Raw genomic sequence first — 19,757 nt, forward strand, 5'->3', positions numbered from 1 at the left:
ATTTATTATTTTGTGTTTTTTGGATTAATGCCAGTCTAGTTGGTGTGAGATGGAATCTCATCGTAGTTTTAATTTGCATTTCTCTAATGGCTAATGATCGGGAGCATTTTCTCATGTATCTGTTGGCTGCCTGAATATCTTCTTTAGTGAAATGTGCGTTCATATCCTTTGCCCACTTCTTGATTGGGTTGTTTGTCTTTTTGTGGTTGAGTTTTGACAGAATCATGTAGATTTTAGAGATCAGGCGTTGGTCTGAGATGTCATAGCTGAATATTCTTTCCCAGTCTGTAGGTGGTCTTTTTACTCTTTTGGTGAAGTCTTTAGATGAGCATAGGTGTTTGATTTTTAGGAGCTCCCGGTTATCTGGTTTCTCCTCATCATTTTTGGTAATGTTTTGTATTCTGTTTATGCCCTGTATTAGGGCTCCTAGGGTTGTCCCTATTTTTTCTTCCATGATCTTTATCGTTTTAGTCTTTATGTTTAGGTCTTTGATCCACTTGGAGTTAGTTTTTGTGCATGGTGTGAGGTATGGGTCCTGTTTCATTCTTTTGCAAATGGATATCCAGTCATGCCAGCACCATTTGTTAAAAACACTATCTTTTCCCCAATTTACTGACACTGGTCCTTTGTCAAATATCAGTTGCTCATACGTGGATGGATTTATATCTGGGTTCTCAATTCTGTTCCATTGGTCTATGTGCCTGTTGTTGTACCAGTACCAGGCTGTTTTGACTACTGTAGCTGTATAATAGGTTCTGAAATCAGGTAGAGTGAGGCCTCCCACTTTCTCCTTCTTTTTCAGTAATGCTTTGCTTATCCGGGGGTTCTTTCCCTTCCATATGAAATTAGTGATTTGTTTCTCTATCCCCTTAAAACATGACATTGGTATTTGGATTGGAAGTACGTTATATGTATAGATGGCTTTTGGTAGAATAGACATTTTTACTATGTTAAGTCTTCCTATCCATGAACGGGGTATGTTTTTCCACTTAAGTATGTCCTTTTGAATTTCTTGTAGCAGAGTTTTATAGTTTTCTTTGTATAGGTCTTTTACATCCTTGGTAAGATTTATTCCTAAGTATTTTATCTTCTTGGGGGCTACTGTGAATGGTATTGATTTGGTTATTTCCTCTTCGGTGTTCTTTTTGTTGATGTAGAGGAATCCAAGTGATTTTTGTAAGTTTATTTTATAACCTGAGACTCTTCCAAACTCTTCTATTAGTTTCAGTAGTTTTCTGGAGGATTCCTTAGGGTTTTCCATGTATATGATCATGTCATCTGCAAATAGTGATAGCTTTACTTCCTCCTTGCCAATCTGGATACCCTTTATTTCTTTGTCTAGCCTAATTGCCCTGGCTAGGACTTCAAGTACGATGTTGAATAAGAGTGGTGATAAAGGGCATCCTTGTCTGGTTCCCGTTCTCAAGGGAAATGCTTTCAGGTTCTCTCCATTTAGAGTGATATTGGCTGTTGGCTCCGCATAGATGCCCTTTATTATGTTGAGGAATTTTCCTTCAATTCCTATTTTGGTAAGAGTTTTTATCATAAATGGGTGTTGAACTTTGTTAAATGCCTTTTCTGCATCTATTGATAAGATCATGTGGTTTTTATCTTTTGTTTTATTTATGTGATGGATTACATTAATGGTTTTTCTGATATTAAACCAGCCTTGCATACCTGGTATAAATCCCACTTGATCAGGGTGAATTATTTTTATGATGTGCTGTTGGATTCTATTGGCTAGAATTTTGTTGAGGATTTTTGCATCTATGTTCATGAGGGATATAGGTCTATAATTTTCTTTTTTTGTAATGTCTTTACCTGGTTTTGGTATCAGGGAGATGGTAGCTTCATGGAATGAGTTGGGTAGTATTCCGTCTTTTTCTATGCTTTGAAATACCTTCAGTAGTAATGGTGTTAAGTCTTCTCTGAAGGTTTGGTAGAACTCTGCAGTGAAGCCGTCTGGGCCAGGACTTTTTTTTGTTGGAAGTTTTTTGATTACCGTTTCAATCTCTTTTTTTGTTATGGGTCTATTTAGTTGTTCTACTTCTGAATGTGTTAGTTTAGGTAGGTAGTATTTTTCCAAGAATTTATCCATTTCTTCTAGGTTTTCAAATTTGTAAGAGTACAATTTTACGTAGTAATCTGAAATGATTCTTTTAATTTCATTTGGCTCTGTTGTCATGTGGTCCTTCTCGTTTCTTATTCGGGTTATTTGTTTCCTTTCTTGTTTTTCTTTAGTCAGTCTAGCCAATGGTTTATCAATTTTGTTAATTTTTTCAAAGAACCAGCTTTTGACTTTGTTAATTCTTTCAATTGTTTTTCTGTTCTCTAATTCATTTAGTTCAGCTCTAATTTTTATTATTTGTTTTCTTCTGGTGGCTGATGGGTTCTTTTGTTGCTCACTTTCTATTTGTTCAAGTTGTCGGGACAGTTCTCTGCTTTGGGCTCTTTCTTCTTTTTGTATGTGTGCATTTATCGATATAAATTGGCCTCTGAGCACTGCTTTTGCTGTGTCCCAGAGGTTTTGATAGGAAGTATTTTCATTCTCGTTGCTTTCTAAGAATTTCCTTATTCCGTCCTTGATGTCTTCTATAACCCAGTCTTTTTTCAGGAGGGTATTGTTCAGTTTCCAAGTATTTGATTTCTTTTCCCTAGTTTTTCTGTTATTGATTTCTAGCTTCATTGCCTTGTGGTCCGAGAAGATGCTTTGTAATATTTCGATGTTTTGGATTCTGCAAAGATTTGTTTTATGACCTAATATGTGGTCTATTCTAGAGAATGTTCCATGTGCGCTAGAAAAAAAAGTATATTTTGCAGCAGTTGGGTGGAGAGTTCTGTATAAGTCAATGAGGTCAAGTTGGTTGATTGTTGTAAGGAGGTCTTCCGTGTCTCTATTGAGCTTCTTACTGGATGTCCTGTCCTTCTCCGAAAGTGGTGTGTTGAATTCTCCTACTATAAATGTGGAGGTGTCTATCTCACTTTTCAATTCTGTTAAAATTTGCTTTATGTATCTTGCAGCCCTGTCATTGGGTGCATAAATATTTAATATGGTTATCTCTTCCTGATCAATTGTCCCTTTTATCATTATATAGTGTCCTTCTTTATCCTTTGTGGCGGATTTAAATCTAAAGTCTATTTTGTCAGAAATTAATATTGCTACTCCTCTTCTTTTTTGCTTATTATTTGCTTGATATATTTTTTTCCATCCTTTGAGTTTTAGTTTGTTTGTGTCTCTAAGTCTAAGGTGTGTCTCTTGTAGGCAGCATATAGATGGATCGTGTTTCTTTATCCAATCCGTGACTGTCTCTTTATTGGAGCATTTAGTCCATTTACCTTCAGCGTAATTATAGATAAATAAGTTTTTAGTGCTGTCATTTTGATGCCTTTTCATGTGTGTTGTTGGCCATTTCATTTTTCCACATGCTTTTTTGTGCTGAGACGTTTTTCTTAGTAGCTTGTGAGATCCTCCTTTTCATAATGGTTAACTTTATGTTTGTTGAGTCGTTACGTTTTTCTTGGCTTTTTTCTTGAGTTATGGAATTGATATTCCTTTTTGTGGTTACCTTATTATTTACCTCTATTTTTCTAAGTAAAAACCTAACTTGTATCGTTCTATATCGCCTTGTATCACTCTCCATCTGGCAGTTCAATGCCTCCTATATTTAGTCCCTCTTTTTGATTATTGTGAGCGTTTATCTATTGATTTCCAATTATGTGTATTATTTTGTTTATTTATTAGAATTAATCTTAATTTGTTTGTTTTTGTGCTTTCCCTATTTGAGTTGCGTTGATATCAGGATGTTCTGTTTTGTGACCTTGTATTGTGCTGGTACCTGATATTATTGGTCATCAGGCCAAACAATCTCCCTTAGCATTTCTTGCAGTCTTGGTTTAGTTTTTGCAAATTCTCTAAACTTGTGTTTATCTGTAAATATCTTAATTTCTCCTTCATATTTCAGAGAGAGTTTTGCTGGATATATGATCCTTGGTTGGCAGTTTTTCTCGTTCAGTGCTCTGTACACGTCGTCCCATTCCCTTCTTGCCTGCATGGTTTCTGCTGAGTAGTCTGAACTTATTCTTATTGATTCTCCCTTGAAGGAAACCTTTCTTTTCTCCCTGGCTGCTTTTAAAATTTTCTGTTTGTCTTTGGTTTTGGCAAGTTTGATGATAATATGTCTTGGTGTTTTTCTTTTTGGATCAATCTTAAATGGGGTTCGATGAGCATCTTGGATAGATATCCTTTCGTCTTTCATGATGTCAGGGAAGTTTTGTGTCAGGAGTTCTTCAACTATTTTCTCTGTGTTTTCTGTCCCCCCTCCCTGTTCTGGGACTCCAATCACTCGCAAGTTATCCTTCTTGATAGAGTCCCACATGATTCTTAGGGTTTCTTCATTTTTTTTTTATTCTTTTATCTGATTTTTTTTCCCAGCTATGTTGGTGTTGATTCCCGGGTCCTCCAGAAGTCCCAGTCTACATTCTAATTGCTCGAGTCTGCTCCTCTGACTTTCTATTGCATTGTCTAATTCTGTAATTTTATTGTTAATCTTTTGGATTTCTACATGTTGTCTCTCTATGGATTCTTGCAACCTATTAATTTCTCCACTATGTTCTTGAATAATCTTTTTGAGTTCTTCAACAGTTTTATCAGTGTGTTCCTTGGCTTTTTCTGCATTTATCCTAATTTCATTTGTGATATCTTTAAGCATTCTGTAAATTAGTTTTTTATATTCTGTATCTGATAATTCCAGGATTGTATCTTCATTTGGGAAAGATTTTGATTCTTTTGTTTGGGGGGTTGGAGAAGCTGTCATGGTCTGTTTCTTTATGTGGTTTGATATGGACTGCTGTCTCCGAGCCATCACTGGGAAACTAGATTTTCCAGGTAATCAGCTAAAAAAAAATGCAGTCAGATCCCTATCTGAATTCTCCCTCTGGCTCAGGGTATTCGGATGTTAATGGAGCCGCCTGGGGAGGGTGGGGGAGGGATCAGAGAGCTAGGAGTGTAGCACCACAGAATACAGAGCTGATCCCCGCGTTCATGCTCCGCCCCCATCTGCCAAAATCCCGGCAGGACGGCTCCCCGGCTGGGACACTACTCTCCCCTCTCCGAGACCAGTCACTTCCTCCCGGGGACTTCTCCCTCAGTGCGCCGCACCGCTCGCACCAACTGGGTGGACGTCTCCCTCACGAATGGGTGGGCCCGCCCCCCTGGGTCTATTCAGGGGAATATAATTGGACCCCGTGCTCACGCTCCACCCGCGCGCGCCCAAATCCCAGCGGGACGGCTCCCCGGCTGGGACGCTGCTTTTCCCGCTCTGAGACCTGTCACTTCCTTCCAGGGACTTCTCCCTCCAGTGAGCCGCACCACTCGCGCGAACTGGGTGGGCGTCACCCGCACGACCAGGTGGGCCCGCCTCCTCGGTCAATTCAGGGGAACATAACTGATCCCCGCACTCACACCCTGCCCGTTTTCGCCAAAATCCCAGCGGGACAGCTCCCCGGCTGGGACGCTGCTCTCCCCACTCCAAGATCAGTCACTTCCTCCCAGGGACTTCTCCCTCCAGTGCGCCGCGCCTCACGCGTGAACTGGGTGGGTGTCCCCCACACGAACGTGTGGGACCCGCCCCAGGGTCACTTTAGGGAAATATAGCTAATCCCCCCCCTCGCGCCACACCCGCTTCCTGCCAAACTCCCGGCGGGACGGCTCCCCGTCTGGGATGCTACTCTCCCCGCTCCAAGATCAGTCACTGCCTCCCGGGTGCTTCTCCCTCCGGCTGCGCTGCTACGCCGTGCCAACCAGCTAGACTCCCTCCCGGCATGTGTTCGGGGGGAGTAGGGCTGGGCCCCTTGTCTGTGCCGTCTGCCCCCCTGGGCTCTGCCCGAGATCGGGCTCCAAAGCTCACCTGCCTGGTTCGCTGGCTCCTAGTTCTGAAAACGGTCGCTGTCTGCCCGTATTTGTTCGTTTTCCCTCTCTAAGTCTGTGTTTGTTGTTCAGAGTTTGTAGATTGCTATGTACGTGATCGATTCACTTGTTTTTCCGAGTCTTTGTTGCAAGAGGGATCCGTGGTAGCATCCACCTAGTCCGCCATCTTGGCCCCGCCTCCCTCGCAAATATTGTTTTGAGAAGTTCATATGTGCTGGATATTGTTCTAACCCCTTTACACTGTAATCATTTATTTAACATTCATAACCCTCTGAGGTAGGTAGCGCTGGTATCTTCATTTTACAGATGAGGTAGCCAAGGTAACTGAGACACAGGAAAGTTAGGTAAATTTGCCCAACATTACAAAGCTAGAAGTTAACATTGCTAGTATTCCAACTCAGGCATCTGTCTCATTTCATTTATATATTATTTAAGGGAGAACCCCAGAGACCTAAATTCTTCTGGCCACTGGACTAGCATCCAATTCCTATAGCCCTCTGGTTGTCTAGTTTTATGCCTTCTTGTACATTTCTGTCCTCCTCTTTGCACAAATTTGCTCTTCATCCTACCAGTACGGGTTGCCCCACTTCAGGCAGAAATTCAAACTTTGCCATAGCCTGCCCTGCACAGATCCCTCCTTACCCAATCCTTGCAACTGGTCTCTCCTCCTCAAACTGGAGCTCCTCTCTGAGCACGGATTCAATGAGGCCCTTGTATTCTTCACACTCTGAGAACAGACAGACACACCTGCCCCAGTGGAAAGCTGGACCTGACACTGACAATCACTCATAATATTCATAACCCCAAGGCTAATCCCAAGGACAAAAATAACCCCAGTTCCAGGCTCTTGCTGGGTTTCCATAACTTTATGTCTCAGTCTCCGAGCTGCAAGGCATTTAATCCCCCCCATTTTAGAGGCAATTAAAGAGAAGCTCAAGGAACCCTGGTGGCACAATGGTTGAATTCAATTCCTAACCAAAAAGCTGGCCATTCCAAATCTCCCAACCGCTCCACGAAAGAAAGATGTGGCAATCTGTTTCTATAAAGATTATAGCCTAGGAAACCCTATGGGGCAGTTCTACTCTGTCACCTGGGCTTGCTATGAGTTAGAATCGACTTGAAGACAATTGTTTTTTTTAAAGGTCAGAGACAGGTAAAGTAATTGTTCAAGATGATTCAACTGGTATTTGGCAGAATCAGAATTCATATCCCCTAAATTCTGACTCTGATACATGGGCCCCTTTACCAAGCCTTGTGGCCTCTTCGGTAAAACACTCACCTGGGGCATGAAGTAGCTATTTCCTGTAAGCTTGGGAAGGCCCTAAGGACTATAGGACTGATGGTTCTCCTCTGCTGATTGTTTCAATAATACTGTAATATTCAAAGATTTAAAAGTTTACCTGGATAAAGCTGTGTAAAAATGCAACGGAAAAAAAATGCCTGAAAGACTTACCTTCGAATGCTAAGAGGTATTAAGTTAGAACTAGTAGAAAGGAGTGTTTCCCGTGTGCCAGGCTTTGTTCTAGCAGATTTTCAAGAATTGACTCATATAATCATGCCTGCTACCTGAAGAGGTAGGTACTACTCTTATTACCGTTACAAATGAAGAAACTGAGGCATAGAGATGATAACTTGGATTTGAGCCCAGGAAGTTTTCCTTGAGGTACATGCTCTTAATCACTGCACTGCATTACCTCTATCCTAAGATCTTAGGTGATATCTTCTCTAGCTTCAAAAATTTTGTCCTGCGTTTTTATTGGGATTATAATGAATAATGTGAAGGAAAACAAAAAATAAAAACCTTAACCTCCCATCCCCCAAAGCTTATCTTTTCACTTCTTTAATAAGTAGTCTTTATTTTTACTTTTTGTCTATGACAGTTAGTTGATTAACAAATTTTATCCTCCAATGATTTGTTGAAAAATAATCGTATATATTCAAAAGCCAACATTTTAATGTCAGCAAGAATCTTTCTCTAATATCCCTGACCCTCTTGTTCCCATGTTCCCTTTAGTCAGTATATCTCTGTCCCTCTCTCATTATTAACAGATTTCCCAGTGGGTTTTCAGATGTGAAAGCTAACTGTGGGGAGGGAGGGGCCAGTCTCTACACCAGCCTCCTGGGACTGGTGGTTTCTTCCACTTGGCCTTGTTCTCATTTTGGCCATGTGTCTCATAGCCCAGATGCTGGAGGTCCACCTGGACTTGCTTGCAGTCTGCAAGGTTCATATTCAGAGAGAGAGAGTGTCATAAAATCTCTGAGTTTCCTGGAGATACCATCACCAGAGTATGAGGACTGACTTCCTTGAACTTATAGGGGAAAAGAATCTTGCTGCAAACATCTGGACTTCCCTCTGTTTCCTGTTGATGTTCCCATCTCTAGCTTCCTGAGGCTAGCTTGTACTTCCCTCTGTTTCCTGTTGATGTTCCCATCTCTAGCTTCCAGAGGCTAGCTTGGGAAGACACAGAGTTAAGCTCCTTTGAGGCAGGTCCCAGTGCAGCTGACAAAATGCTTTTTCAGTAAAAGTTTGAATTGAATCCTGAAATATTTAGGACAACGGTGATGTTACATGTTTGTACACTCTGAAACAGGTTCCTGAGCAAGAAAAGGCAGTTTTCTGGCTGAACTAGGATTTTAGCCTCTGTTCCTCCCTACACTCTCACTGCAAACTTGGGAAAGTTGCTTTACCCCTTTATGCCTCCGCTTTGCAAATTAAGGATAAACTATCCACTTCTACCTCTCTAGGAGTCTGGTCAGGATAAAATTTATTTTGATGAAGGAGAGAGAATACCTTTAGCTTTTGGAGAGTGTTTAGTTTCTCCGAGAGCAGACAGACAATCATTCATCATTTTGGTGGCCTTGACCATGTAGGACTTCCTGTATTTCTGCAGCTGGTTGGCCAGGGTGTAGGCAGTAGCTTCAGATATAAGGAATTTCTCTTTGAGGTCTCTGACCTGCTGTTTGCTTTGTGCTAGCTGGGAGAGCAACTCCTGGTTGATTTCCAGGATATTCCTGTCTGTGCTTTGCCTAGAGCAAGTGGTGAGAGCTAATTCCATGTCGAAGCTTATGGTGGAAGGAGTGGAGCCAGAGCTGGGGAGAAGAAAACCAGACAAAAATAAAGACAAGTTAATAGATTATGCTGATGGCTGCATATCTTGATGAATTTACTAAAAATCATTGAATTGTACGGCTAAAATGGGTAAATTTTGCAGTATAAAATCATATCCCAATGAAGTTTCCTTTCTTTTTTTAAGTGAAAAAAGTTATTTAAACCGGTCTAAAGGATTTTTTTTTTTTTAAAGGATGCAGATGTGATTTATAACTTACTTTTGGGATAAACATTGTCAGCATCCCATAACACTTGACAGTCCTGAATCACCAAAACAAGGAGCGAAGTCCAGAGCTCAGAGCCTAAGTCACTGCCTCTAGGTCAGGCTCTGAGTGGAGTGCCAGAAGGAGGACCCAGAGCATCCGGTAACTGTTTGGAGTTGCAATAACAGAATTGGAAGGCAGGGGGTGTCATGGAATCTTAGGTGACCCTGCCTTCCAGTTGCCTGGGTCATGCTGATACACAAGGCTGCCTGGTCTCATCTGAAGGTGGGGACCACCCTCATCATCAATCTTGGTATATGTGTACCCTATTGCTGACACAAGAGCCCTGTCTCTTTCTAAAATTTAAATATGTTTTCCATTGTTTATTTTTGCAAGCACATAGAAAACATCAAGGAGTCCATATCTCCTCCAAATTCTTTCATTTTCTTGAAGAATGTCACGAAGTCACTTTTTCTTTCTCATGAAAAGCTTAACAGAAAACTTAAAGACTACCCTGGTGTTCTTGTTCGGCTTTTCTCCAGTCCCCTGCCCCCCTCCACCACCACCACCATTTTAATAGTATAAGAACAAAATCCTCAGCAGTTTGTGAACACATTATAAGATTTTTGCCTTGACTAATATTCTTCTTGCTGCATCCCAATGTTACTTTGGCTTCTTTTCCCTCAGCAGGGAAGCATGCTGGCTTTTCATTAAACTTAAGTCAAGTTTCACATTCCTACCTCCTAATCCTAATCCTACCCTCCTCTATAGTGTGTGAGTTACTTTGCTTTTTCATCTCCATATACATGTTTTATGCTTTTCACTAAAGAATTTCATTCTAGCTCCACAGGGTCTCTTTCCATCTTGTCAAAGTCATTGAAATATCTCATGCTAGTTGATTACCTCCCATTAGGCTCATGATTCTTTGGACCCCTAAAGTTTATATATATCTCCCTGAATGCATGCAGTGGCCACCTATTTTGGGATGGCTTGTAAACTGATGCTATTTTTTATGTTCAGGAGCAGTTTCTGTGGGACAATGATTAGTAGATCTATTTGGGTTGACCAAAGTCACTGACCTGTGGTTTTCCTGTGGTTGTATTTTCTGACAGGACATAGTAAAATCAAGATCTTGGATCTGTGGTTGTTTGTGGTGATCCACAGCATTCCTGTGCAATGGGGTTTAGTGACATAGTATCTGAGGTTTTAAGGAGAGGCACAGACAGAAAAAAGAGAAAGTGATCCCCTGACACACCTCCTCAATTCCTAAGTATCCATTCCCCCCTGGTTTTGTGAACCTGAGACTGGGAAGTCTGCATGGAATATTTGTTTCTTCCATTTAGCATCCTGGATTGCCTGCCCATTTGGTGGGCGAGGCCTTTGGAGCCCAGAGAAGAGGGACCAATTTCTGGAGGAGGGAAGTTGTGCACAGGGGCTACAGACTTCCTGTGGTGGTGGGCCCTATGCTCTGCTGGTCTTGGTAGAATTAAGAACACAGATGAGTCATAAGCGCAGAGCACCATTTACAAGAAAATAAGTTTTCACACTCCTGTTTGTTGTACATTCCACCAGGCAAATCTTCAGGGAATCATTTTTGATGCTCGTGGTTAAAGAGCATTGGGAGCAGTCCATAGCAACCCTTAGCTCTGGAGATTTGGAAGAGGAGAATCTGGAAAAGGAATGCCTGCGGGCATGTGGTTTGTCCACACCGTTCTCATCAACTCTCTTCAGCAAAGCTTGTGTATTTCCCAGATATTATATCACAGCTACCATGTTGGTGGTTTCATTGCAGGTAATACTTTCTGATGTGGGAGAATTTTGGTCTTCATGACTGGGGCGGGGGGGGGTTTCTACTGTCATTTAGTTAGCAGTGGCCAAGGATGTTGCTAAACATCCTGCAATACACAGGAGAGCCCCTTTCCCCCCACAAGAAAGAATTATCAGATGCAAAATATCGATAGTGCTGAGTTTGAGAAACTCAGTGCTCATACCTGAGTGACTAGAAAACATGAATTCCTGACTAATTGGATTTGGGGTCGAAGGAAAACTCTGGAGTCAAAGAGAACTCTTAAGTTTCTCGCCTCAGTATATAAAAGAATGGAGTTGTCATCAAGTAAGATGGGAAAACTGCGGGTGTGGCAGGTTTTAGCAGGAACATCTAGCCCAGAACCCCGGGTCTTGCTTGAAAGTGTTTTCCATCCAGGCTATCTCCATTCATCCATCTGTATGAGTTCTTTTATTAGGTTGGAGATACCTGGGTCTTGGTGTTCAGCCTCCTCTTATCCTGGGCACCATCTATCCTGCCTCCAGCTGGTAAGCTCATCCACTGCCCTGGTTCTCTGCAACATCTCACCACGTTTTTTCTGTGCAAAGGTGTCTCTAGGTTAGTTGTGAATGAGGCAACTCATTTCTTGAGTTATGGGCAAGGAGGTAGAGTAGTTCCCTGGTGATCTAGTTGCTAGGATTCTGGGGTGAATGACCCTGGGTCAGTTCAGGGTCAGAATCCTTCTCCCATCTCCACATGAAGCAAGTCTTCTTTTATCCCAGGAGGTCTGGGTGCTCCAAGGACCAGAAGTAGAAGAGCCTCTACACCAAGTCCAAATGCTCCTTGTCAGTGGGGCGAGGGGTGGGGAGAACTTGGGCAAGAGTAATGGTGAGGCTCTTCTCCGGTCACACTGGTCTTGCTTCATGTTCATATTGACATGGGTAGAAGTGGCTTTAGACACCCACTAAGCCTCTTACCCAGGTTTACACAGCCTTGCAGAGATTCAAATCGCTGTTGGACTACACCCAAGTTGCTGCTGTTGCTCCAGGGGTTCACATACTGCTGAGCTCTGAATAGCTGAGTGAGAGGACAAGCCAAGTCATGGAGTTTGTATGTACTCTCCAGGTACGTGGGTCAGCTTAGCATTCTGGACTATGTTTGCAGGTAAATTGATGGCTAGGCTTTTGGAAGAGGTGACTGGATGTGATAAATGCTATGATGGGAGGGAGGTGAGGTCATAGAGACCTGTCCTGTATTTAGATGAGGTCGTTCGTGGAAAGTGATATTTAGTGACCCAAGAAAGGCAGCATGTGAAGCATGTGTGAACAGAAAACTATTACCAGTGCCGGAAGCAGAAAGTATATGTAAAAAGAAAAAAAAAAAAAGGGAGTATCAAAACCATGGTATCAGAGCAAGGCCTCACAACTCTACCACTGCTGTGATCATTATCCCCCGTAGTCTCTTCCAGGCACTGCATGCATTTTCTCTTTTGCATTCAGCACTCCCAAGATGGGTTCATATCTGTCTTGTGTCCACTGTAACCCAGGAGGAGAGCGAGCCAGGGAGGCTGAGCGGCCTGAGCCTGCAGAGGCAGCGTGAGAAGTATGGAGAAGAGATGGGGCAGTGGTGGCTGGTCGGGATTCTTTGCTTCAAGGCCGTGTGGTTGGCTATGCTGTGGGTTCCTGTTGGGGTCTGTGGCTTGAATGGTTTTTCCAGGAGTGGATTGCAAGAGTGGCTGCCGGCGGACAGGGGAGAATGGCGACCATGAGTGTGCAGTGAAGAGATAGGAGGGTGCATTGTTCCGGCAGGAGCTCCAGCCATGCGTACTTGTCAGAGGAGACGCCATGATCACGAAGGAAGCTTTCCCAGGCGGTGCTCATCCGTTGCACTGCGGACGTGCTGACTCTTGCGATTTCCTCACTCGTGGGAAACTTGGCTGTATGATTTGTGGTAGCGGGTACTGTGTTCTCGCTTTCCCTGACATTCTGCGTTTCACCACAGAGCAATGTTGGGATTGCTACTCTTGTAGGTCTTTTCTAAGTTCCTTCTCTACCTGTTTTTCTTTAAGCCCGTCCATCTTCCTGCTGGATATCTGCATGACCTGCAAAGTTTTTCCATTGCCAGACTGGAACCGCCGACATTGTATTTCAGTCTGTTTGTCTTCTCTTTCTTTCCTTTTCCCCCTACCTCTCTCCTTCCATACCCCTTTGGCTCTTAACTGCAGCACCTTCCACTCCTGCCTTGGGAACCCTTCACTTCCACTCTCTGACATAGGCATGTGGGTCGGCTGGCTCACCTGCACTTCTCCCAGCGGTGGTAGCCTTTCCAGCCCTGAGCCACGCCCGACCCTCAGCGGGAGAAGCCCGCCTGCCTCCTGCTTCCTGGGGACTCTCTGCTCCCACCTGCAGCGAAGAGGCGGCTCTGGATGCTCACTGGGCCTCAGAAAGGGCAGCGTGGAGTGGCGGTGTGGGGCGGAGTACTGCCGTGGGGAGTCAGTCGTGGGTTTCTTTGGGGTAGGGCCCGTGGTGGGGAGCAGGCAAAGTGGGAAGGGGGCCACGCGCTCCTTGTTTGTGCCATCGTCGGTGTCCGCGTGGGAACACAAAGGCCTGTTGTTCAGGTGTAGCTTTCCGGGCTTCTGCTTGTAGCCCCACCTAGGAAATGGGGTCTGCTCCCTTATCTTTTTGTTATTATGTTACTATTCACAGCAACTCTAGGCAGGACAGCATGAGCCCATTGTTGCAGCCATTGTGTCAATCCATCTCGTTGAGGGGCTTCCTCTTTTTCACTAACCCTCTACTTCACCTCTTTACCAAGCATGATGTCCTTCTCCAGGGACTGGTCCCGCCTGATAACATGTCCAATGTGGGTGAGAGAAAGTCTTGCCATCCTTGCTTCTAAGGGACATTCAGGCTATACTTCTTCAAAGAGAGATTGATTCATTCTTCTGGCAGTCCACGATATATTCAATATTGTTCACCAGTACCACCATTCAAAGGCAATTATTCTTCTTCAGTCTTCTTTACTCATTGTTCAGCTTCCACGCATACAGGGTGATTGAAAACACCATGGCTTGGATCAGGCACACCTTAGTCCTTAAAGTGACTTCTTGGCTTTTTAACTCTTTTGCAGGAGATTTGCCCAATGCAATGAGTCTTTTGATTTCTTGACTGCTGCTTCCATGGGCATTGTGTTCCAATGACTGCCTCTAGTCTATGTACAGGTTCCACAAGACCACAATTATGTGTTCAAGAATTCCAATTCTTCTTAATATTATCCATAATTTGTTATGTTTCACACAGTTGAATGCCTTTGTATAGACAATAAAACACAGGTAAACATCTTTCTGGTATTCTGTGTTTTCAGTTAAGAGGCATCTGACATAAGCAATGATATCCCTCATTTCATGTCCTCTTCTGAACACAGCTTGAATTTCTGTCAGTTCCCTGTGGATGTACGCTGAAACCACTTTTGAATGATTGTCAACAAAATTTTACTTGTGTGTGATATTAATGATATTCTTTGGTGATTTCTGCGTTCAGTTGGATTACCGTTCTTTGGAATGGGCACAGGTATGGATCTCTTCCAGTCAGTTGACCAAGTGAAGCCTTCCAAATTTCTTGGCATAGATGACTCAGCCCCCCCAGCACTGCATCTGTTTGTTGAAATATTTTAACTGGTATTCCATCAGTTCCTGGAGCCTTGTTTTACACCAATGCCTTAAGTGCAGTTTGAACTTCTTCCTTCAGTACCATCAGGTCTTGATCATATGCTACCTCCTGAAATGTTTGAAATGTCAACCAATTCTTTTGTTTCAGTGACTGTGTGTATTCTTTTCATCTTCTTTTGATGCTTCCTGCGTCATTTAATATTTTCCCTGTACAATCCTTCAATATTGCAACTCTAAGCTTCAATTTCCTCTTTATTTCTTTCAGCTTGGGAAATGTTGAGAGTGTTCTCTCCCCTTTTAGTTTTCTAACCCTAGGTCTTGCTCCTTTCACTATGTCTTTGTCTTACTGAAAGAATAGTAACTTCATATATTCTTCATGTACATTTATCAATGAACATTTTCCCACATTTGCTTTGTCACTCTCCATATACATGTATTTGCTACACCATTTGAGAGTAACTTGCAGACATTTCAACATGGTTTGGTTACTCTTTTCTTTGGCAGCATCCCTCAAAACCAGCCACTTGAGGATCTTTCCCCTTTGTCCTCTCAGTGAGGGCCCTCTTACATCTTCAGCAACTAAACACCCATTCCATTCAGAATGTAGAGAAGCTTCGAGCAGAGCTTTATTTAGCTTTTCCTGACACCACAATGGCTAGGTGGGCAAGTGATTAGTCTGTCTATCCTCAGCACAGGCTGTCCTCTTGACTCCTCCTAGTTGCTTTGGTGGGCAGCAAGGTCCTGGGTCAGTCTGACCTCTGGAGCCACCTTATAGTGAGAAGGCCTTTTCAGAATCTTCTAGGAAGGAGGCCTGAATCCTTGGATTGCAGGGTTGCTCAGCAAATGGCAATTCCCTCTCTCTACTCAGTTTAACCTGTTGTTTCAGACATGCCACTGCCTCCTTCTCCTCATTCTATCCTGGTGGTTTCTTGAGTGGGACAGGGAACCTTCCTTCCTGTGCTGTAAGTTGCACATATCTTTGGCATAGTGGGGCTGCTAACCAAAAGCTCGGCAGTTCAAATCAACCAGGTCCTCCTTGGAAACTCTGCGGGGCAGTTGTACTCTGTCCTATAGGGTTGCTATAAATTGGAATTGATTTGATGGCAACAGGTTGGTTGTTTGTTGTTGAGTTGTCCTGAGCTTTAAATAAGGTGATGTATGTAAGAGGTGACATCAGTGTTCAGTAAGGGTTTTCAATTATTTTTTAGGTATTTCCAATGAATAGGTTGTTGCTTATTGATCCAGTTGTGAGAATTTTTGTTTTCATTATGTAGAGATGTAATCCTACTGAAGGCTGTAGTCTTTGATCTTCATCAGCAGTGCTTTAAGTCCTCTTCACTTTCAGTAAGGTACTCACAAATAAGATGTCAAGAGAATCAATTAGCATCTAGATTCACTCATAAAAAAAAAATGAGAAGAAAATTCCATCTATTTGGAATTATAGAGGCACTTCTACTAATCCTTGTTTCAAAGCAGAGATGAAAATGGAAATTAGAACATATTCTGAACTAAATAAAAATGAAAATTCGGCATGTACTGCACAATGCACAGCTAAACCTGTCCTTAGAGGACAACACACAGCTTTAAACGTGAATATTAGAATTTTAGTGCTGATCATTAATGAGCTAAGTCTCTGTCATAGATTGAATTGTGTCCCCCCAAAATATCTGTCAACTTGACTAGGTCGTGATTCCCCTTATTGTATGATTGTCTACCACTTTATCTTCTGATGTGATTTCCCTATGTGTTGTAAATCCTATCACTGTGATGTAATGAGATGGATTAGTTAGTGACAGTTATATTGATGAGATCTATAAGATTATGTAGTGTCTTGAGCCAATCTCTTCTGAGATATAAAAGAGAGAATCAAGCAGAGAGACACGGGGGACCTTATACCACCAAAAATGAAAAGCAGGAGTGCACGTCCTTTGGACACGGGGTCCCTGAGGTGAGAAGCTCCTCAACCAGGGGAAGATTGATGACGGGAACAGAGCTGACAAGAGAGGGCCTTCCCCTGGAGCCAATGCCCTGAATTTGGACTTGTAGCCTACCTGACTCTGAAAGAATAAATTTCTCTTTGCTAAAGCCATCCACTTGTGGTATTTATGTTATAGAAGCACTAGATAACTAAGACACTAATAGGTCCAGTTGTGAAGATTTTTGTTTTTGTGTAGAAATTGTTAAATGAGAACCTAACCTGCTGTGTAAACTTTCACCAAAAACACAAGAAAATATTTTTAAAATTTAAAAACAGAAAAGAATTGCCCTGGGGCCATCAAGCCTGTGGCTGGTACCCTGAGGGGGTAATAGGAACCCCAGAATTTTAGCCAATAAGTCCGAAGTGAATGGCCCCTGGGGACCTCTGAACATGCAACTGGTATCTTGAAGGGGTTGTGGGACAATGTGTCAAATGAGAGCTTGGTGGCCCATAGGCCCTTGCTCAGAGGCCATTTCTTTCTCCTGAAAGTGGGGAACCAGGATTTTCACATCCTGGGTTCAGGATCCCACATCTCAGTCAGGCTTCCCAATTCCAGAATAAAACACCAATTGAAAGTGCCCTGGGGCTCTTGCACAGGTCTAAGGCACAGAGAGTGCTCCCTGCAAGTCAGGAGCTGACCCCAGGACCTTTCTGCCCACCAAAGCAACTAGGAGGAGTCAAGAGGACAGCCTGTGTTGAGGATAGACAGACTAATCATATGCCCACCTACCCATTGTGTGTCAGGAAAAGCTAAATAGAGCTCTGCTCTAAGCTTCTCTACATTCTGAATGGAATGGGTGTTTAGTTGCTGAAGATGTAAGAGGGACCTCATCGAGAGGACAAAATGGAAAAGTCCTCAAGTGCTTGTTTTGGGGGATACTGCCAAAAGAAAAGAGTAACCAAACCATGTTGAAATGTCTGCAAGTTACTCTCAAATGGTGTAGCAAATACATATATATATGGAGAGTAACAAAGCAAATGTGGGAAAATGTTCATTGATAAATGCATGTGAAGAATATACAAAGTTACTATTCTTTCAGTAAGACAAAGTAAAGTATTATTATGAAAGGAGCAAAGACCTAGAGTTAGAAAACTAGAAGGGGAGAAAGAATACTCTCAGCATTTCCCAAGCTGAAAGAAATGAAGAGAAAATTGAAGCCTCAAGTTGCAATATTGAAGAATTGTGTGGGGAAAACATTAACAACTCAGAAAGCATCAAAAGAAGATGGAAGGAATACATAGAGTCACTGTACCAAAAAGAATTGGTTGATGTTCAGCCATTTCAGGAGGTAGCATATGATCAAGAATTGATGGTACTAAAGGAAGAAGCCCAAGCTGCACTGAAGGCATTGGCAAAAAACAAGGCTTCAGGAATTGATGGAATACCAAATGAGATGTTTCAACAAATGGATGCAGCACTGCAGATGCTCACTCGTCTATGCCAGGAAATGTGGAAGAGAGTTTCCTGGCCAACCAACTGGAAGAGATCCATATTTGTGCCCATTCCAAAGAATGGGGATCTAATAGAATGCAGAAATTATCAAAAATGTCATTAAAATCACACACAAGTAAAATTTTTCTGGAGATCACTCAAAAGCAGTCGCAGCAGTACGTGGACAAGAAACTGCTACAAATTCAACCCAGATTCAGAAGAGGATGTGGAACAAGGGATATCATTGCTGGTGTCAGACGAATCTTGGCTGAAAGCAGAGAATACAAAACAAAGATGTTTACCTGTGTTTTATTGACTGTGCAAAGGCTTTTGACTGTGTGGATCATAACAAGTTATGGACAACATTGTAAAAATAAGAATTCCATAACACTTAATTGCGCTCATGAGGAACATGTACATAGACCAAGAGGCAGTCATTCAAACAGAGCAAGGGAATACTGCGTGGTTTAAAATCAGGAAAGGTGTGTGTCAGGGTTTTTTTTTTTTCATCATATTTATTCAATCTGTACGCTGAGCAAATAATTTGAGAAGTTGGAGTATATGAAGAAGTCAGCATCAGTATTGGAGGAAGGCTTATTAACAATCTGCATTATGCAGATGACACGACCTTGCTTGCTGAAAGTGAAGAGTACCTGAAACACTCTTTGATGAAGAACAAAGACTATAGCCTTCAGTATGCATTGCACCTCAACATAAAGAAAACTGAAATCCTCATAACTGTACCAATAAGCAACATCATGATAAATGGAGAAAAGGTTGAAGTTGTCAAGGATTTCATTTTACTTGGATTCACAATCAACACCCATGGAAGCAGCAGTTAAGAAATCAAACGATACATTGCATTGGGCAAATCTCCCGCAAAAGACCTCTTTAAAGTGTTAAGTAGCAAAGAAGTCACTTTAAGGACTAAGGTGTGCCTGACCCAATCCATGGTGTTTTCAATCACCTTGTGTGCATGCAAAAGCTGAACAACGAATAAAGAATTGATGCCTTTGAATTATGGTGTTAGTAAAGAATATTGAATATACTATGGACTGCCAGAAGAACAAAAAAATTTGTCTTGGAAAAAGTACAGCCAGAACGATCCTAAGAAGCAAGGATGCCAAGACTTATACTCAGGTACTTTGGACTAGTTATTAGGAGGGACTAGTCCCTGGAGAAGAACATGATGCTTGGTAAAGTGGAGAGTTGGCGAAAAAGAGGAAGACCTTCAACAGGATGGATTGACATATTGGCTGCAACACTAGTCTCAAGCGTAACAATAATTGAGAGGATGACAGAAGATAGGGTGGTTTTCGTTCTGTTTACATAGCGTAGCCAGGAGTTGGAACTGACTGGAAGGTACCTAACAACAACAATATTCTTTCAACTTTTTTGTGTTTGAAATTTTTTTTTGAAAAGGCTGATTGGAACTCTCCCTATATTCTAATTTGTTCTCTTGAGATGAAGATTTTGAAAGTGAGAGGTTAGTTTTCTGGTATGAGAAGAGCAGGAGTGCTGGCGATTCCCAGTAGCCCATTACAGGATGCAGCTCCTTCAGGGGTCCCAGCCTCTGAACAACTGCTCATTGCTCCTCACCTCTCCAAGCCTAGATGATGTCTTGGACTCTGAGGCTGGGCTCCGGCAGAGTTTTGGGACTCTAGGGGCAGACTCTTC

General features: G+C 42.5%; 1 non-coding gene across 1 annotated transcript; it reads left to right on the plus strand.

Annotated features, from left to right (window-relative positions):
* Positions 1-12,822: 12,822 nt before the first annotated feature.
* Positions 12,823-12,984, plus strand: LOC126074205 (U1 spliceosomal RNA). Its single transcript, XR_007517005.1, has one exon. It is a non-coding gene; the product is annotated as a U1 spliceosomal RNA (small nuclear RNA).
* Positions 12,985-19,757: the final 6,773 nt, after the last annotated feature.

This window comes from Elephas maximus, chromosome 3 (genome assembly GCF_024166365.1).
Source record: "Elephas maximus indicus isolate mEleMax1 chromosome 3, mEleMax1 primary haplotype, whole genome shotgun sequence".
NCBI classification, from domain to species: Eukaryota; Metazoa; Chordata; class Mammalia; order Proboscidea; family Elephantidae; genus Elephas; species Elephas maximus.